Genomic DNA, 23,258 nt, shown 5'->3' with positions numbered 1-23,258 from the left:
GGTTCTAAGAGCGTTCACACTGATGATGACAAGGCACAGGGAGAATTCATGACAGAGAGGGAGCTGCAGGAGATGTCGCAAGAGTTGCAAAGTTTGATAAATGTCTCACTTGGGATTCTTCAACTCAACTCTGACCTTCAAATGGGGTAGCAAACCATCAATAAACAAGCTCTTCTTCAAAAACATAGGAGGAACTTCCTGCCTCAATGTCATACACCACTTACCCCACAAACATGTAAATACCTTCACAAAATCATCTAGTGATTGCCCATGGACCTGCTTCAAGATGCTTAATTCCTGCCAAAGCACACTAGAATCCTCCGCTTATTGCTGAAAATGCTCCAAAAGGCCTTCCTTCAACCTGTCTAAGGTCAAAACACCATGTAGCTCATATGCCGCATCCTGTGCTTCAAAATCTTTAAGCCAACTTTGGGCATCTCCCTTCAAGAAAATCTTTACTAACCTCAGAACCTGCTCTTCATCTGTAACATGATTGCTAATGCATGCCAACTCCATTTGCTCCAAAAAATCAGACACATCTTCACCCTTCCTACCATGAAATTCTGGATAAGACCACATCATGAAAACTTGTAAAAATACCAGAGTTCGATCCTCAGTGGGGGCACCAGAAAGCTGTGAGGTGAAAACAAGAAAAAAGACCATGCCTCTATAGCCCTTCACCTCCCAAACTTTGGATACAACAACTACAAAAAGGGGGCACCACCAGCCACACCGGCTGGAACACTTCTCACAGTTCACCACCCACCCACACCATAAAGGCACCATAAAGATAGCTCAAAACCCCGATAGACAAATGATCATCTAGCAAAAACATACACATCACCATCCACACCATAAAACTTTGGGAAATCCAGTCCCATCTTCACCACACTTCAAACAAACACAACAATTACACAAAAAACCAAGACTCTGGCTTGGATTTACTGCCAAGGGAATTCACCCTTGCGTCTGACAACCAAGCCTCTCTTCCGGTCTCTGCTTCTCTTGGTGAAATAACTATCCCTCCTTCACGGCTTCACTGCCAGCCACCACAAAAACCAGCCATACCCGCTCTTCAGAGGGCGCCCCACCAGCAACCCTCGTTCTTCTGCAGCCCATCGCGACTCCCTGTCCAGCTACTACTGCCTGCCAAGTGTCATACGCGACCACCTTAACCGAGGCCTTCTCTCTGTCACTTGCACTGCAGCCAACACCCAAACCTGCTTGCCCGGCTCTACACTTTCCTTCACTCCAGCAGCCCAGCCACAGTAATACCTTCTAGATGGCTCCCTCAGCCGCTGCCACCAGCAGTAAACACCTTCAGCCCCTTTGAGATGGCTCCTTTCACGCCGTCAGCCTTCGAAGTAACTAAAACCAACGCAACATCACCCCTGCACTGTCTCTAGAGGCGGCTCACATCCCATCGCCAGCAACCACCTCTGGCGGCCAGAAACAAACCCAGACGGCTCCCCAGCTCTCGCCTTTCCCTGCACACCGCACAGAAGAAGCCTCCTCCTCTCTACCACGTGGCAACCTTCGCTCCCAACCCTCGACTCACCACTCTCTTCACTTTTCCTCTGCCTACGCTGCGGTTGTGCCAACCACACCAAAAAAAGACGGCCACTCTCTCTCTTGAGAGGACACCCCACCACCAACCCTCAACTTCCCTATCCTGTCTCCTCTGTGTGTTGCCACCAGCAGCCTCTACAGCTCTCTTCTCTCTTGGCTCTCTCCTGTCGAGAGGTCTCTCTTCACAAGGGGGCAACCACACTCCTATGCCTCTGTCTGCAGAATCACCCGAGAGCCTCATCCTGGCACACGGCGGCTACCTCCTTTCAAAAAACCCCGACTCGCCCTTCACCAACCTTCTAGAGGCGACTCTCTAGCAGCAATATAAACCTGCACGTGGTCCTTCAAGCTGGCCACTTTGATTGATATTTATTATTTTATTTTCCTCTAAAGCCTCAATAATGGGGGGTGGTCAAAAAGCGAGCCAAGAGCAGCGAGCGCAAAGCAATGAGTAGAGCTCAAGTTCTTGTGAAAGTGAGCAGGTAGTACGGGCATGGTATGATGTTAAGCGAACATGCAATTTTAAAGAGCTCTACTCAAGTTCTTGTGAAAGTGAGCAGGTACGGGCATGGTATGATGTTAAGCGAACATGCAATGTTAAAGAGAAGAGTGGAACCACAGTGCAATTCTGTAGCAATCAAACAAAGAAAACATGAAATGTTCTAAAATGACCATTGCAATAAATTTTTTTTTGAACCAATGGTGCTGATACAAAAAATCACTATTAAACCCATATTGCTTGGCTCGCTAAAAAGATGTTGAATCTATAGTATTCACAATGTTGGAGAGCCATTAGCAAACAAAAGACAATAGACAGGAAAATTTATAAAATAACCAAAACATTTCCAAAACAATCACTAATATAATAAACTCGTACTACGGTTCAGTTGGTATGACATGACTCCCATACATATTTCAACTAAAGTGGGTTGCAGGTTCCTAAAGCTGTTGAGGATGACTTCTATTAGACTTAGTTAGCATGTCTTTTACAATTCTCTCAGAAATACAAACTTGATGAATATGCATATTGTTATTCACATCCTGTCTAAGAATCATTAAGAACACAAAGTATATGTGCTTGCATGCAAGATATGGTCTTTTCTTGGCCACTCTATCTCTGAACTCCACACATGAACACATTGGATTCTTCTGAATGGTGACCTCTATCAGAGGTGTGTCTTGGATCCCATTGGTCAATGGATTAATACTAAATGTTTCCTTTACCCCTTCTATATGTATATGGCTGCCTACAACTTCTGCATGCATATCTAAGGTCGCAGTGATTTCACCAAATGCAGCCTTTGAAATTCCTCGGCGATATGGAAATTGTTTCACCTCCTTGTTTGTCTCACTAGTGCCTTTTTCAAGATCCTTTTCTAGAAAAAACTCAAGAGGAATACCAATGTCATATCCTGCTCTAATAAGCTTGCAAGCTTCTTGCACTTGTAACTTGGTACCTTTAGCAATGGGCCAAACACAAGGGACATCCTCTGGTGGATTTAATATTGTCTTTGTAATTTTCCAAGTGTGCCTAACATCTATATTACAAAAATAGCAATACTTCTCCTTTTTCCAAGAGGATAGTTGACAATCACTCCAAAAACAAGGATTGACATCACCCCCTCGCAACTTTGAGCTACACTTTTTCCCCGATGCCCAGTGGTTGCACTCAACTCGATTCACTGTTGGTATCCTCCGCAAGGCCCATTTTGTATCATGCACATCACTTTCAAGGCTCTCTAAAACTTTGCATTGCTCATCGACCTCTATTTTGCAGGCTCTAACCTCTCTCTTGTCACATAGTTAAACTCAGGCCTATGGCTAGAGTTTCCAAAGTTTTCTTCTGTCGAGTCGTGTAGTGGCCTTTTGGCTCGAATAGTTTTATTCTCACCCTTGAATTTTACCCTATTTGAAAACATAGGGGTCCCTGCCACTGCATCATCCACTGCTTTTGAGGTAGCTACTAGGGATGGACTTGCTTTTTGTCGAGAAAGAGCTCTCTCAACCAAAAGCTCCAATGTAGGCCCAGAACCTGTGTATTTTCCTTCCAAGAAAGCCAATTTTCTGGCACATTGGAAGTAAGCATTGATTAGATCTGTCACACAAGCATCATAAAGACTAATCTTTTGCCTATACCCCTCCCCTGCCAACCAGCTTGCATGCTTGGTCTCCGACATATTTGTCCTTGGGACAAAAGCATTGACAATAGGCTCTCCATCCTACAAGAGAGTGGTTGAAATTGGTTAAAAACAATGCAGTGCACATAAGTAGGAGGCACATAATAATACAATGAATAATCTCTCACAAACATTACCTTTAAAATGAAATGACCCCATCGACTTACCCTATAGTGCCACCAACTCAACCAGCTAACAAGATTAGGGATGTTTCTATCAGGTGCCTTGCCAGTTGCCCAACATGCTCGTATCCTGTGAAATTGCTAAAGGGCACTTTCTTTGTTTGGGGCAGTCCTCCACTTCTCACACATCTCCCTGTGCTTTTCTTGATGTGGACTATAGATGTACCTCTGCGTGTGGACACAAAGGTTGTCTTCCCAATGCCATAAACATGACCTTTCCCTTTCAATCATCTCCTTGCCATTGTTGAAGACACGTCTCACTGCATTCCAGTTAGCGCCAGCCTCATCCGCCATAAACCCAAAAAAAATTTGCTACCTTCCCTGTGTGCTCCACCATTACCAAATTCATGTTTTCCCAAAACATGACTTGAGCATCCTCATCCTCTTCTCTAAATTCACAAGTTGCTATTGTCAACAGCTCACCAATCCTGCATGCCGCAAATGGAAAGAGAGTTGAGCATCCTCATCCTCTTCTCTAAATTCACAAGTTGCTATTGTCAATAGCTCACCAATCCTGCATGCCGCAAATGGAAAGAGAGTTATATTAAAGACACAAAACAAACAATGCTCTCTACTGCTTGTAACTTACATGTGGTCATAAACATGTGCTCCCATTGCATGCCATCCAGTATCCACTCGCCAGTATCCACTCGTCGATGCACATGATCAAAGCATACCCATGCTTGATGAAGATCCCCATTACCATCCTTGTCCATTCGCCGAACAATGTCAATCCCAGAACCAGGTCCAGTAGTAGACATCTTAAAGATAAAGCAACGCTCAGTAGTAGTGGTGGCTTGCAATGGAAATCGAGAACCATGGAAGAACTCAAAATGGCATGTTCTTTTTAGATTAAGAATGGCTTCATATCCTTCACCCAAAGGCCGTGTTGTTTTTTGTGTTTGCATTACCATCTGCTTCAGCCTGCATTCGGAGATTCATCTCCGCTCCAAGAAAATCCCTTTGCTATTTCTGCTACGTGTTGTAGGGTGAGTTGATTCTTCTTCTTTTTAAAATGTTCCTCTTCTTCTGAGTCCTCTGATTATTGCAATAGTTCTTCAAGCTATTTGTACTATTATTTTGAGGATCGGTTGTTGTTGAAAGATCCATGTCCCCACCACGCAACGAATTCAGGGGTGCTAGCAGCGAAAGTAGCACTTCTTGCGTGGGGCAGGGTCCCTCACTTGGGGCCTCACCCATGGATATCCTGACAAGAGACTAATCCCTTGGTTCTTCCAAAACCGAGCCCGAAAAAACTTCTCTCGCCCAGAAAGTACAAGCGATTCCTCCAGGATATTTTTACTCTAACGTAGTCAAAAGCCTTAACTAACTGAACTCATTTGACCAAACCCGTAAGTCCCATAGTCAGATCAAAGAAAAGATTGCACTTGGATCATAGAGACCAACGCTTTTTTCCTCATTGAGAGGCACATCCGTTTATTCTTTTCCATAGAATAATTTTTATTCGGGATTTACTTCATCTATCGTACCATAACAGAATTGAGTCTCATTTTAGGGATCCATCAGTCTAGCCTAACCCCATCCATTCGCGTGGGTTAGCCAACTGCCCAATCACTGTAGTGATGGGATCCAATTAAGAATTTGGTTAGGTTTTGTCCTAGGTACTAGGGAAAAGAGTTCCAGGGCCCTCTAACCGGATATTCATGCAAACTTAGAACTAGTCACACCACTTACACACCCAATATAAAATTACCTTTTTCACGGATTGAGTTGTCTTTAAAACAATCTTTTAATGAAACTAAATTATCACTGATCATAAACTTCCAAAATATCCAGTTGAATCCTAATTTCCAATTTTTCCTCCATCAGTGTACCTATGGCATCATTGGCAACCAGAACGCTCACCACCTGTCCACTCAGGGGCCTTTTTGATAGTTCCTAGCTCATAGTAGCTGGTAATATTTTCACTTATAAAAATCAAAATGGAATCTCCATTTAAGATCAGCAAGATCAACGAGCATATCCATATAAAAGAGCCATGGACTCATCCTTTGAGGACCAGCAAGGTCAATCAACCAGATCCATGCACAAATTCAGAAAATAACTCTCACTTCTTGTTCCAAAATCTTCCACGATGCACGTGTGGGTATCTTTGGCGACCCATAGTTCAAGCACCGTATGGTCAACACCCTCTAGGATCCTTCGCAGGTCACCTAGCACTTCACTCATAGGCCACTTCCTTGGTCCCTCATCCACCGTACCGGAAGCTCACCATTTAAATCGAACCGAGGCTAGTGAAGACCTCGGCCAACCTTGCTATGCGAGACGTCCTCCATTGACTCTCCATCACAACTGTTGCAACTTTATCAGATAGGTCTTTCACGACCTCATTCACAAGATGGTCAAAATGCTTCCCCAACATTTTTGACATAAAACAGTCATTTAAAAATTGGTCATAATACAGTTTCTATTTAAACGAACTCTCCTCTTTCCACATTGTTCCACATCAATCCTCATTTATTTCATATGTATTCCCATTAACATCACATCATTTTCCATCTCATCATTTTCCATCTCATCACATCCCATTAACATCACATCATTTTCCATCTCATCACATCTTTTCTCATTTATCCGCATTAGTTCTCATCACTCGCATCTAGATATATCCACATCTCATCACATCATATTCATTCACATCACATATCACATCTATCCCAATTTACATCACATCTCATTCACTCACATCCCGATTCACATGACATCACATCCTGATTCACATCACATCACATCTATCACATTCATTTACATCACATCCATTTTCATCCATTACATCACATTCATTCATATCCATCACATTCATTCATTCATATCCACCACATTCATTCTCATAACCATCCCATCACACACATTCTATCCACATTATATCACACCACTTCTATCCACATCATATCTCATTCATACACATCTCATCTCATTCATCCACATCTATGCAATCGTTCACATGTACGACTACTCACATCTATCCATACATTCATATCTATCACTTCACATCCACATATATTCATGTCACATCACATCTCTTTACATCACATCACATTCTTTCACATACACATCCACATCCATTCTTTCACATACATCCACATCCATTCTTTCACATACTCATCCACGTCCATTCTTCACATAAACATCCACATCCATTCTTCACATACACATCCATTCTTTCACATAAACATCCACATCCATTCTTCACATACACATCCATATCCATCCTTCACATACACATCCATATCCATCCTTTCCATTCTTCACATACACATCCACATCCATTCTTCACATACACATCCATATCCATCCTTCACATACACATTAACATCCATTCTTCACATACACATCCATATCCATCCTTCACATACACATTCACATCCATTCTTTCACATACTCATTGACATCCATTCTTCACATACACATTCATTTCCATTTTCATCACAAACACATTCACATCCATTCTTCACATACACATTCACATCCATTCTTTCACATACTCATTCACATCCATTCTTCACATACACATTCACATTCATTCTTCACATACACATCCATATCCATCCTTCACATATACATTCACATCCATTCTTTCACATACACATTCCTTCACATACTTATTCACATCCATTCTTCACATACACATTCATATCCATTCTTCACATACTTATTCACATTCATTCTTTCACATACTCATTCGCATCCATTCTTCACGTACACATTCACATCCATTCTTCACATACACATTCATATCCATCCTTCACATACACATTCACATCCATCCTTTCACATACTCATTCACATTCATTCTTCACATACACATTCACATCCATTCTTCACATACACATTCATATCCATTCTTCACATACACATTCACATCCATTTTCATCACATATCATCCACTCACATTCCATATGATTCATTTACATCTTGATTCATCACATATCATTCATTTACATTCACATCCATTTTCATCACATATCATCCACTCACATCCCATATCATTCATTTACATCTTGATTCACATGACATCACATCTCATCCATTCATTCACATCTCCTTACATCCATCCATTCACATCTATCTGATTCACATCGCATCTCATCACATCTATTCACATCACATTACATTCATCCATTCATTCACATCTATCTGATTCACATCGCTTCTCATCACATCTATTCACATCACATGTCATTACCTCTATTCACATCACATCCATCCATCCATTCATTCACATCTATCTGATTCACATCACATCCCATCACCTCTATTCACATGTATTCATAGAATTTAAACATAGAATTTAAGAGAATTCTAATTTTGATATAAAAATTCTTTATGCATCTATTTATGCATAAAAAATAATTTTAATGGGAATAAAACTTTTGAAATAAAAATAATTCCTTTATGCATCTTTCTATGCATAAAAATTAATTTTTATAATGAGAATAACACTTTTGAAATAAAAATAATTCCTTTATGCATCTTTTTATGCATAAAACTAATTTTAATGAGAATAACACTTTTGAAATAAAAATAATTCCTTTATGCATCTTTCTATGCATAAAAATCAATTTCAATGAGAATAACACTTTTGAAATAAAAATAATTCCTTTATGCATCTTTCTATGCATAAAAATCAATTTTAATGAGAATAACACTTTTGAAATAAAAATAATTCCTTTATGCATCTTTCTATGCATAAAATCAATTTTAATGAGAATAACACTTTTGAAATAAAAATAATTCCTTTATGCATCTTTCTATGCATAAAATCAATTTTTAATGAGAATAACACTTTTGAAATAAAAAAAAATTCTTTATGCTTTATGCAAAAAATTTAATTTTAATAATTAATATCAGTTATATCCATGCATATTCATAGGTGAATATGTACATGGAGTAATCAGAATATTTCTTTTAGATGCAAAAATGGTGGGAATCACTCTTTTGGAATAACATAAAAACAAACTTTCTTTTCCACAAAACTCTGGAGAATTTTGCCATAACCTCCTTTGTAATGGCTGACCATTTCTCATTTTTATCATTCTTTAGCTCACTTAAATTAACCCAAATTAGATTCATAGAACTCTAATCTACACAATTTTCTAAATTCAAGAGAGTAAAGAATAAGAAGAGTTTAATTAATCCTTTAGTTAATCTTTCTAGGATTAAGAAAGGGTGGAATGTAAAGAAGAGAAGGGGGTGGCCTTTTCAACAAGGCATAGCATTTGAATTTTTTTAAATTTCTTGCAAAACATAAAAATCAAGAAAACCATAAATTCAAAATTAAACAAGTAAGAAAATTAACTTACATAGAGCTTGTAAGCTCTCATTTGGCTTGAGGGATTGAGGGTTCTAGTCTTGTTTGAAGCAAGAGTGGCCACCAATTCACTTTGGAGAGGATTAGGCCAAAAACAATTGAATTATTAAAAAATTCAATGTGTAAATGGCTCAGGACGACAGGAGCAGAGTAACAATGCATAAACACCATTAAGCTTTTACAAAGGGAGAGGCTTCTATTTATAGAAAAAAGTAAGCCTCTAACCAAGCAAATTGATTCTAGAATTTTCTATATCAGTTAATTGGTCAATTTTTGACCAATTTTTAGGTGAGTTTAGCTTACTTTTTGGATCTAGTTGAAACAGGAGAGATAAAAATATCTCATTATTTTTTAGTTTAAAACTCCTCCAGACAGGTGAAATAGGTGCCTCCTTCATGAGGGGAGATCCCCACACTGAGGTGTCAAAAATGCATCATTTCCTCTAAATATCTCTTAATTTTTAACTAATAAACCTTGTAGTCAGTCAACTCTTCATCTTATGTGAGAATTACTCATTTTTGGGGGTTTTTCTTTTATTCTTCAATTTATCTCCTCCCTACATTTGGATTAATCTTATTGGTCCATAGGAGCCTTAATTGGACCATAATATAATTTTTTTGAAAATCTGGACCCTTAGGCTAAGGTCCTCTATACCTATTTTCAATTAATTCCAATTGCACATTGGAGAGTTCTTTTTGAATTTCTGTTTTAGGAGAAACCATTCTAGACACTAGGAGAATTTTTATATCCAAAATATCTCAATTTTGAATTATCTCCCTCTAGACATTTTCTCTCTCCAAGCCAAAACAGGGTAAAACATGATCTTTCTTTTATTTCAGAGAGGGGAATAATTATAAGATCAGAAGGGGAGCATAGTGTCATCAACATAAAGGGCCAATAGTCAATCCTTGCAATTTGTGAGTATCCCTTTGCAACTAGATGAGCTTTGAATTTATCAAAGGATCCATCTGCCTTTGTTTTAGTCTTGTAAACCCACTTACATTTGATAGGAGTACAATCAGAAGGTAGATTGGTAAGAACCCATGTACCTTTCAAGATCAAAGACTCATATTCAGCTTCCATGGCTTCCTTCCATTGTTCCTTTTGTGGAGAGGACATAGCTTTTGCATAAGTTGAAGGATCTTCAAAAATAGCCATACGTGATTAAAGGTTTCAAGATCATCATCATATACATAATTTGCACCATGCTCAAGTTCAATAGGAAGATCAACATAGATATCAAGATCTGTAGTAGTCTCCTTTGAAAGCGTAGGATGAACATCAATAGACTTGTCTCCAATATCCATCAAAAGAGTGGTCATCATGCAAATCATTGTCCAAAAGTAGAAAAGTAAAAGAAGTGAGTAATGTTTTTGTATCATCTGTGGACCACGAACCTCCCATCAATTTCTCATTGAATATAGCATCTCGACTAACAATTGCCTTTTGAGACCTTGGATCGTAAAACTTGTAACCCTTTGAGTTGTCAAAATAACCAATAAAAATAACCTTCAAATCTAAAGGTTCTAGCTTGTGTCGTGTCTCTTTTGGGACATGAATATAAGCAATACACCCAAAGACTTTGAAAAGTGCAATAGAAGGAGTTTGGCCTGTCCAAGCTATGATTGGAATCTTACCAGAAGGTGCAGTTGTTGGAAGATGATTTTGAACAAAAACGGCTGTCAATACTGCTTCTGCCCAAAAAGAGAGAGATAATCCAGAATGAATAAGCATGCATCTGATTGCATTCAAAATAGTACGATTCTTTCGCTCTGCAACTCCATTCTGTTGGGGAGAATATGGAAAAGCATACTCATGGTGGATGCCGTGGTTGATGCAATGATCATGAAATAAGTTGGAAATATATTCACCAGCATTATCACTTCAAAGAATTTTGACTCCTCGACCAATGTGATTCTCCACAGATATTTGGTACCTCTTAAATGTGTACCAATGCTTTTGATTTATGTCGTAGCAAAAAGACATTTGTATACCATGAATAGTCATCAATAAAAGTAATGAAGTAACGGTAGCAAGACTTGGATGGAGGAAAGGGTCCACAAATATCAGTATGAATGAGATCCAAAAGATTATTTGAAGGAATATTTGTAGACATTGGAAATGGCTTCAGATGATGTTTTCCTAGAGCACAATATTCACATATCCCCATATGCGGGTGAGATTTGAGGTCCATACCTCTCACAAGATCATGAGACGATGAATATCAAGAGGCTTTGAGAAATTTGAGTGAGAAAACCGATGATACCATAGCTTACAATCCAGATCTCTTAGAGTTGTAACAACATTTACAACATCCTTATTCAATGAAAGTTCAAAGAGATTACCATGTCGAGGAGAAACCGCAATAGTGGTGCCATCCTTTTTGATGATGCAACACTTTGTATTATCAAATCCAACAAATAGACCAAGATCCACAAGCCGCGCAACAGAAAGTAAGTTTCTTTGTAAATCAGGAACATATAAAACTCCTCGCAGTATTTTGGTTGAGGAAGAAGTTCCCAAATACAAGTCGCCACCACAATACCCATTACTTGGCAAGTTGTATTATCAGCAAGATAAACAACTTTCTTGATAGGAATTAGGTGATATTTGTGTAACCATTGCAATTGATATGTCATGTTGCCACCAGTAGCACCAGAATCAACAATAAAGAGAGAACCATCACGAACATGTAGTACCTTTTCTGGAGAGACATTATAATGAACCAAATTAGCCTCTTGATGAACATTGTCTTCATCATGAGGATTTTGTTGAGTAGCATAAGCTTGATTTCGAGCTTCATCATAATGCCTCTTGAAGCATCGATTGGATGAATGCCTTGTGCTCCCATAATATTCAGAGGTTGCAGAAGAGGAAGAACCCCTTGATAAACGAGGTTGCTTATTTGTAATATCGTGTTCTTCATCGTACTCTCATGCCCAACATTCAGATACCAAGTGACTAGTTTTGTCACAATAAGAAAAATGCTTTTGAGGAAATCTCAAACGAGAAGAATTACCTCCTCTTTGGAAGCCACGAGATGCAAATTGTGGGAGGAGGAAGAAGGGTGTTGCTGAAATGGACGTCTCCGGACAGCAAAGGCTGTCTCTGATTCTATGTACTCTTGGGCAATCATGACCATTTCATGAGTTACCGACATCTGATGATCATGACGTTGAGAATATTCAATCAAAGCAATACATGTATGCTCAAAGTCAATTCCATCCTTGTTAGATAATATAGTGACAATATTATCATACAAAGGATCCTTCACCATATCAAGAAGGTGTGTAACCAATTGAGTTTGAGGAATAGGATCCCCTACAGCATAAAGTTGATTTATAATACCTTTGAATGATTCAATGTGACTAGACATGGATGTACTTGCCTTGAATTGAAGCTTGCCTAGAAGATTACGGAGATACAGAATCTCTGTAACAATTTTCTTCTCAAACATAGTGATAAGACAGTCCCATATAGCATATGATGTGGATAACGGATAAACATCTAGCATGAGTGAATCGTTAAGGGCAGAAAGTAAATATCGATGAGCAGCCTTATCACGACAAATCCAGTGTGCATGATCAATTTTTCACTGTTCAAAAATAGGACATTCGGTAATAATAACATCATTCTGAAGTGGATCAATAGGTTGAGGAGGGCATGCAAGAATACCAAGAACAATATCTGCCAATTTGTCTCCTGGCAAAATTAATAGCATCTTGTATTTCCAACCAAGAAATCCTTGGCCTTGGAAAAGAGGAACAGAACGCTGCCGAGAAGGAAATCTGTTAACAAGTATGGTGTTTGCCATGTCGGATTGTGAGAACACGTACAAGATAGATCGTGGAACTTGTAGACCATGTACGAGATATGAGAAACGTAGCCAAAAATAGGCATGCACCAGACGACGAGCATAGAGTGATCGTGTAAAGAATAGAACGTGAACCAAATATTGGAACTCTAAAAGTGGAGACCTGTGTCTCATGCACGTAAGCAAACTTAGAGGTCCATAAAAGACAAAAATAATAATAAGAAAAAGCACCGCGTTATGACGCAACTTGCACAGTAACTTTTGTATCTAATTATAGCATGTAGAGCAAGCATCCGTCTCTGAAGCTTTCACGAAAAAGCATTGATGATCAAATCCAGCTTACGACTCAGAGACAACTACCTATTTGCTCTCACAAAGAACCTATTTTATTATTTTAGATGCAGTTTGCGTGAACTGTCCTAACTTTTGACTCAGAACTCTGATTGACAAACCGTTTTGATAGGATTCACCAGCATTGTACCATCTACGCACTAGCGATTGGTTTTAAGGATGCAATTAAAAAACAATTCTAATTACAACAAGTGGAGCTATAAACTCATGTAGGCAACATATAATCAAAGAACCAATCAACCCTACACAAAACTCTTACCAAAGATCAATCTTGTAAGACATGAAATCATAATCATAAATTGAACAAGAAGACGTAGATGCTTCCCTTATGATTAGAATCGCTCTGATACCATGTTGAGAGAGGGAGAGAGATGAGACAAGAGACACTACATACGCTCCACAAGAATGAATCATATTAGTCACAAGTCACATATATATAGGCAAGACCTAGAGTGAGTTAGGGCTAGCTATATATAGCTCCAACAACTCATAGGCCACTTCCTTGGTCCCTCATCCACCGTACCAGAAGCTCACTATTTAAATCGAACGGAGGTTGGTCAAGAACTTGGTCGACCTTGCTACACGAGATGTCCTCCGTTGACTCTTACAACTTTATCAGTTAGGTCTCCCAACCACGACCTCATTCTCAAGTCGGTCAAAATGCTTCCCCAACATTATTGACATAAAACAGTCATTTAAAAACAAGTATAGTTTCTATAATGAACTTTTGTCTTTCACATTGTTCCACATCTATCCACATTACTTAATCCATATCCAATTCATATGTATTTCTATTCTCATCCAATCACATCATTTTTCATCTCATCACATCTTTCCTCATTTATCCTCATCACATCTCATCCACTTGCATCTACCCATATTCACATCCCATCACACCTCATTCATTTACATCACATATCATTCATTCACATCTATCTCATTCATTTACATCGCATATCATTCATTTACATCTATCTCAATTTACATCACATCTCATTCATTTACATCACATATTATTCATTCACATCTATCTCAATTTACATCACATCTCATCACATTCATTTCACATCTCATCTCATTTATTCTTATCCCGATTCACATATCATTCATTCACATCTATCTCAATTTACATCACATCTCATCACATTCATTTCACATCTCATCTCATTCATTCTTATCCCGATTCACATCTCATCCATTCACATCCCATATCATTCATTTACATCCAATTCACATGACATCACATCTCATTCATTCACATCCTGATTCACATCACATTACATCTCATCCATTCACTCACATTAACATCACATCCTTTCGCATACACATCCACATTCATTCTTCAACATACACATCCATTCTTCCACATACACATCCACATTCATTCTTCAACATACACATCCACATCCATTCTTCCATATACACATCCACATCCATTATTCCATGTACACATCCACATCCATTCTTCGATGTACACATCCACATCCATTCTATCACATACACATCCACATTCATTCTTTCACATACACACCCACATCCATTTCCATTACATCACATCTTATCACATTCTATTTTCATCTTATTACATCCATTCACATCTTATCGCATCCTATTTACATCTTATCGCATCCTATTTATATCTTATCGCATCCTATTTACATCTTATCACATCCATTTCGCATGCTATTCCCATTTAGTAGCTTTTTCTTGTTTGATTTTGATAATGAGACTTTTTCTAAATTTATACCAATTGCTTGCCCTAATTAAAGGTTTCTTTTCTTGAACGACTATTTCTATATTCCTTTTAAATTCCTCAATTGAATTATATTCAATATTCCTATTTTGAATAAAAGAATTCATGGGATTTACAGAAATCAATTCTACCCATATTTTCACTTTTGATAAATAATCATAAATTGAATTATACTAAAAACTCCTCTTCTTTCTATTTAATTTCTTGGATCTCAAATACCATGGAAATTCTTCTTTTTTGCATTTAATTATTTGCATTCCAATGTCATGGGAATTTATCTTTTATCATCAATATGTCTTATAAAATACCCATTAATTCAATATGCTAGGAATTTCTGGTTTCCCATCTAAAGTATGGAATTCCAAATGTCATAGGAATTCCTCTTTTACCATTCAAATATTTCTCATAGATAAAAATAATTTATCTAAAATTCATCTTTGAATTTAAATAAAATACCCATTAATTTCAATATGCTAGGAATTTCTCTTTTTCAATCTAAAGGATGGAATTCCAAATGTCATAGGAATTCCTCTTTTACCATTTAAATATTTCTCATAGATAAAATAAGTTTATCTAAAATTCATCTTTGAATTTAAATAAAATACCCATTAATTTCAATATGCTAGGAATTTCTCTTTTCCCATCTAAATGATGGAATTCCAAATGTCATAGGAATTTCTCTTTTACCATTTAAATATTTCTCATAGATAAAATAAGTTTATCTAAATTTTATCTTTTAATTTAAATAAAATACCCATTAATTTCAATATGCTAGGAACTTCTCTTTTCCCATCTAAATGATGGAATTCCAAATGTCATAGAATTCCTCTTTTACCATTTAAATATTTCTCATAGATAAAATAAATTTATCTAAAATTCATTTTTGAATTTAAATAAAATATCCATTAATTTTCAATATGCTAAAAATTACACTTTCCTTATTTAAATATTTGAATTCCAATATGGTGGGAATTCCTCTTTCATGGGGGATTTTTTTTTTGCGAGCTTTTTTTGCCGAGCTTTTTGGAGCAATGAACAAGTAGTCCGAGATAGGCAAAGGACCAAGAACTTACTATGAGCTTTGTAAAGGACCAAGAACGAACTTACATATAAATAACAAGCTTTGAAAGATCAACAATATAAATTTCAGTCTTTTAAAGATCTAGTCCATAAAAATATTAATTCTTTTGATCCACATCATACTTATTGATAACATTACGAATATACATATACCTATCTAAATTCATGCACCTCATACATATACACATACAAAATATACATATACATACATACATGCAAGAGCTACCTACATACTAACATATATACATATATACATACATACATACATACATACTTTCTTACTTAAATATAAAAAACAATCCTTTAAAGATAAAAAATGTATATACAGATCTTTAAAGTTCCAAACCATGAAAATCTCGATTACAAAGTCTTTTGATCCACATCATACTTATTGATATAATTATATATATACATATATCTACCTAAATTCATACACCTCGTACATATACATATACATACATACATATAAGAGCTACCTACGCACTAACATATATACAAACATATAAGAGCTACCTACGCACTAATATATATACATACATATAAGAGCTACCTACGCACTAACATACATACATACTTTCTTACTTACTTAAATATAAAAGACAATCTTTTAAAGATAAAAAATGTATATATCCATCTTTAAAGTTCCAAACCATGACAATCTCCATTACAAAGTCTTTTAATCCACAAATTATAGCCTTCTTCTACGTGTCACCCAAGTATCTTTTTCTAGGAGCTCCTCACTTGGAGGCACATGGTTTAGAGGATAGTCCAACCACCAAGGACATCTCTTATATTCCTTATCAGAAACCCCTCTCTCAACCCATTCCTTCGGATACATTGTTTCTGAGGAATTTGGATCTGCCCATCTTTGATTGCTTCTCTCTCTTCGTTGGCCAATGAGTAGCTAGACCCACCTACATATCCAAAATAAACCAAATAGCACTAAAATATTTTTTTAAATGCATATATGTATTTTCTGCAAAAATAGAATGGCATTAGAAGATATATACCTGTAGACAACCCTCTTTGCGGCATTCTCCACCTCAGGTTGCTTTTGGCCTTCCTTCACTTTTCCAATCTTTGCCCCACACCTCATGGAAGACCCATGGTATGTGTTTCGATCGCTCCTCTTTCACCCATTGCATAAATGGTGGGGTGTAGATAACATCATCATATACCAATAAACCCTCCAAAATAGAGTTCGCCTCCCCTATTAGCTCTTCCCAATACAACTCTTTCTTCATATGCAGCAACGTCTTTTTGTTACCTCAATTAACCTCATCAGATCTCATCCACTCGTATTTACCCATACATCACATCTCATCTCATCTCATCACATTCATTAACATCTATCCACTTTACATCGCATCTTATCACATCCATTCACATCCCATACCATTCATTCTCATCCTGATTCACATGCAATCACATTCATTCACATCCCTTATCATTCATTCATATCCTAATTCACATGCTAACACATTCATTCACATCCCATATCATTCATTCACATCCTTTATCATTCATATCTATCCAATTTACATCACATCTCATCGCCTCTATTCTCGTTCATATCCATCACATTCACATCCACATATATTCTTTCACATACACATTCACATCCATAATTATCACATACACATCCACATCTATCCTTTCACATACATCCACATCCATCCTTTCACATACATACATCCATATCCATTCTTTCACATACATCCACTTCCATTCTTCATATACATCCACATCCATCCTTCACATACATCCACATCCATCCTTCACATACATGCACATCCATTCTTTCACATACATCCACATCCATCCCATATCATTCATTTACATCCTGATTCACATGACATCTCATCACATCTATTCACATCACATCCATTCATTCACATTTATCTGATTCACATCACACCTATCCATCCATTCATTCTTTTATAAAAATCAGCTTGTGTGGGAATAACACTTTTATAAAAGTCCTTTTTAAATCCATTTATGCATAAATACAATTTTAAGAAAAATAACATTTTTGAAATAAAAATAAATTCCGTTATGGGATGCATTAAATTTAAATCAATGAGAATAACTCTTCTGAAATAAAAATAAATTCCTTTATGCATCTTTCTATGCATAAAATCAAAATCAATGAGAATAACTCTTTTGAAATAAAAATAAATTCCTTTATGCATCTTTCTATGCATAAATTCAATTTTAATGGGAATAACACTTTTGAAATAAAAATAATTCTTTTATGCATCTTTCTATTCATAAATGCAATTTTAATGGGAATCACACTTTTGAAATAAAAATAATTCTTTTATGCATCTTTCTATGCATAAATTCAATTTTAATGAGAATGACACTTTTGAAATAAAAATAATTCTTTTATAATGCAAAATTAGAAGGAATTACTCTTTTAGAATAACCTAATGATGATAAACTTTAGTTCCACAAAATTTAAGAAAATTTTGCCATAACCTCCTTTCTATGGGACTGACCATTTCTCAATTTTAACATTCAATTTATGACGAATTATTCCAATTTGAATTCTAATATCTCTAATCTACTCCATTTTCTAAAAATTAAGAGAGTAAACAATGAAAATAGTTTAATCAATCATTTAATTAAACTTTCTAGAATTAAGAAGGGCTGAATTGTAAAGAGGAGAAGGGGGTGGCCTTTCCATCAAGGCATAGCATTGGATTTTAATTCAAACATTTTCAAAGCATAAAATTTAAGAAAACCATAGATTTAAATTTCACAATAAGTAAGAATTAATCTTACATGGAGTTTGTAAGCTTTACTTTGGCTTGAGGGATTGAGGGTTCTACTCTTGTTTGCAGCAAGAGTGGCCACTAGCTCTTTTGGAGAGGATTTAGTAAAAAACAATTGAATTATCAAGTGAATTCAATGTATTTGACTCTGGGAGGAGTAGAGTAACAGTGCATAAATACTATTAATCTTTTACAAGGGGGGAGGCTTCTATTTATAGGAAAAAGTGAGCCTCTAACCAAGCAAACTGATTCTAGAATTTTCCACATCAGTTTGGTCACTTTTTGACCATTTTTAGGTCAGTTTAGCTTACTTTTTAGATCTAGTTGAAACAGGAGAGAGGAGAGATGAAAACATCTCATTATTTGTGAGTTTAAAACTCATACACACATGTGAAATAGGTGTCTCCTTCATGAGGGGAATTCCCTAGACTGAGGTGTCAAAAATCCATCATTTCCTCTAAATATCTCTTCTTTTTTAACTAATAAACCTTGTCCTTTGTCAACTCTTCATCTTATGTGAGTATTTACTCATTTTTGGGGGATTTTTCTTTTATTCTTCAATTTATCACCTCCCTACATTTGGATTAATCTTATTGGTCCATAGGAACCTTAATCCAAAAAATTTAGAAAATATGGACTCTCAAGCTAAGGTCCTTTTTACCTATTTTCAATTTATTCCAATTGCACACTGGAAAGTTCTTTTTGAATTTCTGTTTTAGGAAAAATCATTTTAATAAGAAGGGATATTTTTTCATCCAAAGATATCTAGAAACTAAATTATCTCTCTCTAGAATATTTTCTCTCTCTAGGCCAGATATAGAAACAAGATCTATTATTATCCTGAAAAGGGGATTGATTACAGCAGGGAGAGAAACTGGACATCTTGAGGGACTAGGGGAGGAATCTTACATCCTACCCCACTTAAAAAATGCGAGATGTTCTCATCTCGCAGGTGGAGTATGATCTCTTTCATCTTCTTCTTTTTGTTCAATCACTTCCAACGTTACTGCCTTGGAAGTGGACGGTCAATTTGGGAACAACTCTCTTTGACTTTCCCTACTCTGAGGCAGAGGTCTTGCATTACTTTGGTTTGAAACTGCGGGTTGGTTAGAGGGTCTACCTCTGGGATTTCCTTGATTTTGGCAGATAGAAACCTGATTACTCTAGAAGGAAGGAGCTGGAGTCTAGAATCTTGATCCGTGATTTCCATGCCGCCCTGAAAACCTTGATCCAAAAGGAGTTGCACAATCCATACTGCGATGTCCAAATCCTTGATAGTTATAGCATTTCACTCCCTTGTTCAAGGGTGGAACTTCTGAAGTTAAATTCCAGGGGATTGAGTTTTGGAAAAAGGACATTTCTTCCATTCTGGAACTTCCCCTATCTTGGGATTGACCCTAATATCTCTTAGGCAGTGGAAGGTTGAAATCACCTTCTAGAACTAATAATCTTTTGAAAGGTGATGGTGCTCGCTTTGGTGGGACCTTGACATCAAAGGCCTTGGAGAAATCCTTTGGTGGGACCTTGACATCAAAGGCCTTGGAGAAATCCTTTGCCATCCGCACTCCTTCGGCCATGGAAACTGGCTTGGCGTTCTTCACCAAAATATTCAAAGGCTCGTTGAGTCCCCAAATGAACCTGGCCATTAGCTGTTCTTCATTCAGCGGTGGTGAGTATTAGAGGAGGAGAGCGAACGCGTGGTTATATACTTCAATAGTTCTGCTTTCCTGGGTTAGCTCTAAGAATTCGTTCATCTTTGTTTCCAAAAAGCCGGGAGGACAGAACCTCGTCCTTAGGTAAATTTGAGATCATTCCATGTCTGGTTATTCCGATCCAGACGGTTTGGCTTGCAGTGGTTTGTCCATGTCACTCTGGCTGTTTCTACAATCTTCAGCCTTGCAAGAGCCATTTTTCTCTTCTCATTGTACCTTATGACATCGAAGTATTCTTCCATTGCTTCGATCCACTTCTCCACGGCCTCTCCCAAGTTTTCCCCTTCACCCTTGAAAGGCCCAGGCTGCGAACTATGAAGAGTTTTATGAACATCCAAGTCGAGCTCTTCCTCATCGAGTTGGGGGTTATCATTTCTACAACGATGATCTCGATCCATGTTCCTATCAATACGAAAAATCTTGTTAAGTCCCTTTATTTATGATTCAATTCGATTTTTGATTTATCTGATTCTAGGGTTCTTTAGATAGGTCGGCTCCCCACAGAATCGTGGGGGATAAAGATACTCACATTATCAGATAACAATTAACTGAGAACATAACATTCATATCTTTAACACAATAATGGTCTATTACACCAAAATTTCCATCTGAACAGTACTCCATGAGGGATTTCAATTTTATAGATTTTTAATTTGTCATCCCTTAACTTGATCCACTCGGTCAAGAGTTAACAGTAGCAATTTGTTAGCACAATCCACTAATCTCATAGTGATTTGCTGAAGTCATTGTCATCATTCCAGTTACAAACATCAACACAGGGACTCGTTTCATTCATCCTCATTGTGGTTTTGCTCAGTTTATCGCTTTTCAATCAAAAATTTAAGAATTATCATTTTTTAATCAGAATCCAATTCAACTCATCAGTTCTCAATCAAAATTTTAAAATCATATCAACCACATTCGAATTCATCATGTGGATAGTATTTTAGCTTATAATTTCAAGATCTTAGATTTACTCATATATACTGCCAGTAAAGAGCTAGAGTTATACCCTCCGTAGATACGGGTAGTCACAGTCCTTGGAACTATAAGATAAATACCATCATATCTAGGTCTCAAGCAAGTCAGAGATTCCATATAATTGCAGTACTTCCATCTGAAGACCTAGTTAGCAATTTATGAATTTCAGTCTGAATAACAATTTGTATGAATTTTATCACAATTACAACCTTTTATTGCTTCTTCATAAATTTTTGACATTTTGGGCTTCTTGGTTGATGCACATTAGCCAAATTCGCTATGGTACCAGCTGTAAGATCCCTGTCCCCACCGTGCAATGAATTCAGGGGATGCTAGCAGCAGCAGAAGTAGCACTTCTTGTGTAGGGCAAGGTCCCACACTACTCGGGGCCTCACCCATGGATATTCGGACAAGAGACTAATCCATCGGTTCTTCCAAAACCGAACCCAGAAAAACTTCCCTTGCCCAGAAAGCACGGCCGATTCCTCCAAGATAACTTTTCTCTAACGTAGTCAAAAGCCTTATCAACAGAACTTATCTGACCGAACCTGTAAGTCCCATAGTTAGATCAGGGAAAAGATTGCACTTGGATCATAAAGACCAACACTTTTTTCCTCATTGAGAGGCACAGCCATTGATTCTTTTCCATAGAACAATTTTTGTCCAAGATTTACTTCATCTATCGTACCATAACAGAATTGAGTCTCAATTTAGGGATCCATCGTCCCAGCCCATCCAGTCCCATGGGTTAGCCAACCGCCCAGCCTATGAAGTGATGGGATCCAATTAGGAATTTGGTTAAGTTTTGTCCTGGGTACGAGGAAAAGAAGTTCTCAGGCCCCCTAGCCCGAAATTCATGCGCAAACTTAAAACTAGTCACACCACTTACATACCCAATATGAAATTGCCTTTCTCACAAAATCAGCATCTTCTAAAAACAATCTTTTAATGAAACCATTGTGTCACTGATCATAATTGTCAAAATCTCCGGTTGAATTCTTATTTCCAATCATTCCTTCATCAGTGCACCCATGACATCATTGGCAACCAGAACGCTCACCACCTGTCCACTCAGGGGCCTTTTCAATAGTTCCTAGCTCATAATAACCGGCAATATATTCACATAACAAAATGGAATATCCGTTAAAGATCAACAAGATCAACCAACAGGTCCATATAAAAGAGCCATGGGCTCATCCGTATTGTGAGGACCACCAAGGTGAATCAACCAGATCCATGCCCAAATTTGGAAAACAACTCTTACTCCTTGTTCCAATATCTTCCACGATGCACGTGTGGGTATCGTCGGCGCGACCAAGAGCCCGAGCACTGTATGGTCAGCACCCTCTAGGATCCTTTGTAGGTGACCTAGCACTTCACTCGTAGGCCGCTTCATTGGTCCCTCATCCACCGTACCGGAAGCTCACCATTTAAATCGAACCGAGGCTGGTCAAGACCTCGGCCGACCTTGCTATGCGAGACGTCCTCCGTTGACTCTCCGTCAGCTGTTGTTGCAACTTTAACAGCTAG

This window comes from Cibotium barometz, chromosome 59 (genome assembly GCF_041138505.1).
Source record: "Cibotium barometz isolate CiBa-2024 chromosome 59, ASM4113850v1, whole genome shotgun sequence".
NCBI classification, from domain to species: Eukaryota; Viridiplantae; Streptophyta; class Polypodiopsida; order Cyatheales; family Cibotiaceae; genus Cibotium; species Cibotium barometz.
Note: the sequence above shows the minus strand (reverse complement) of the source record.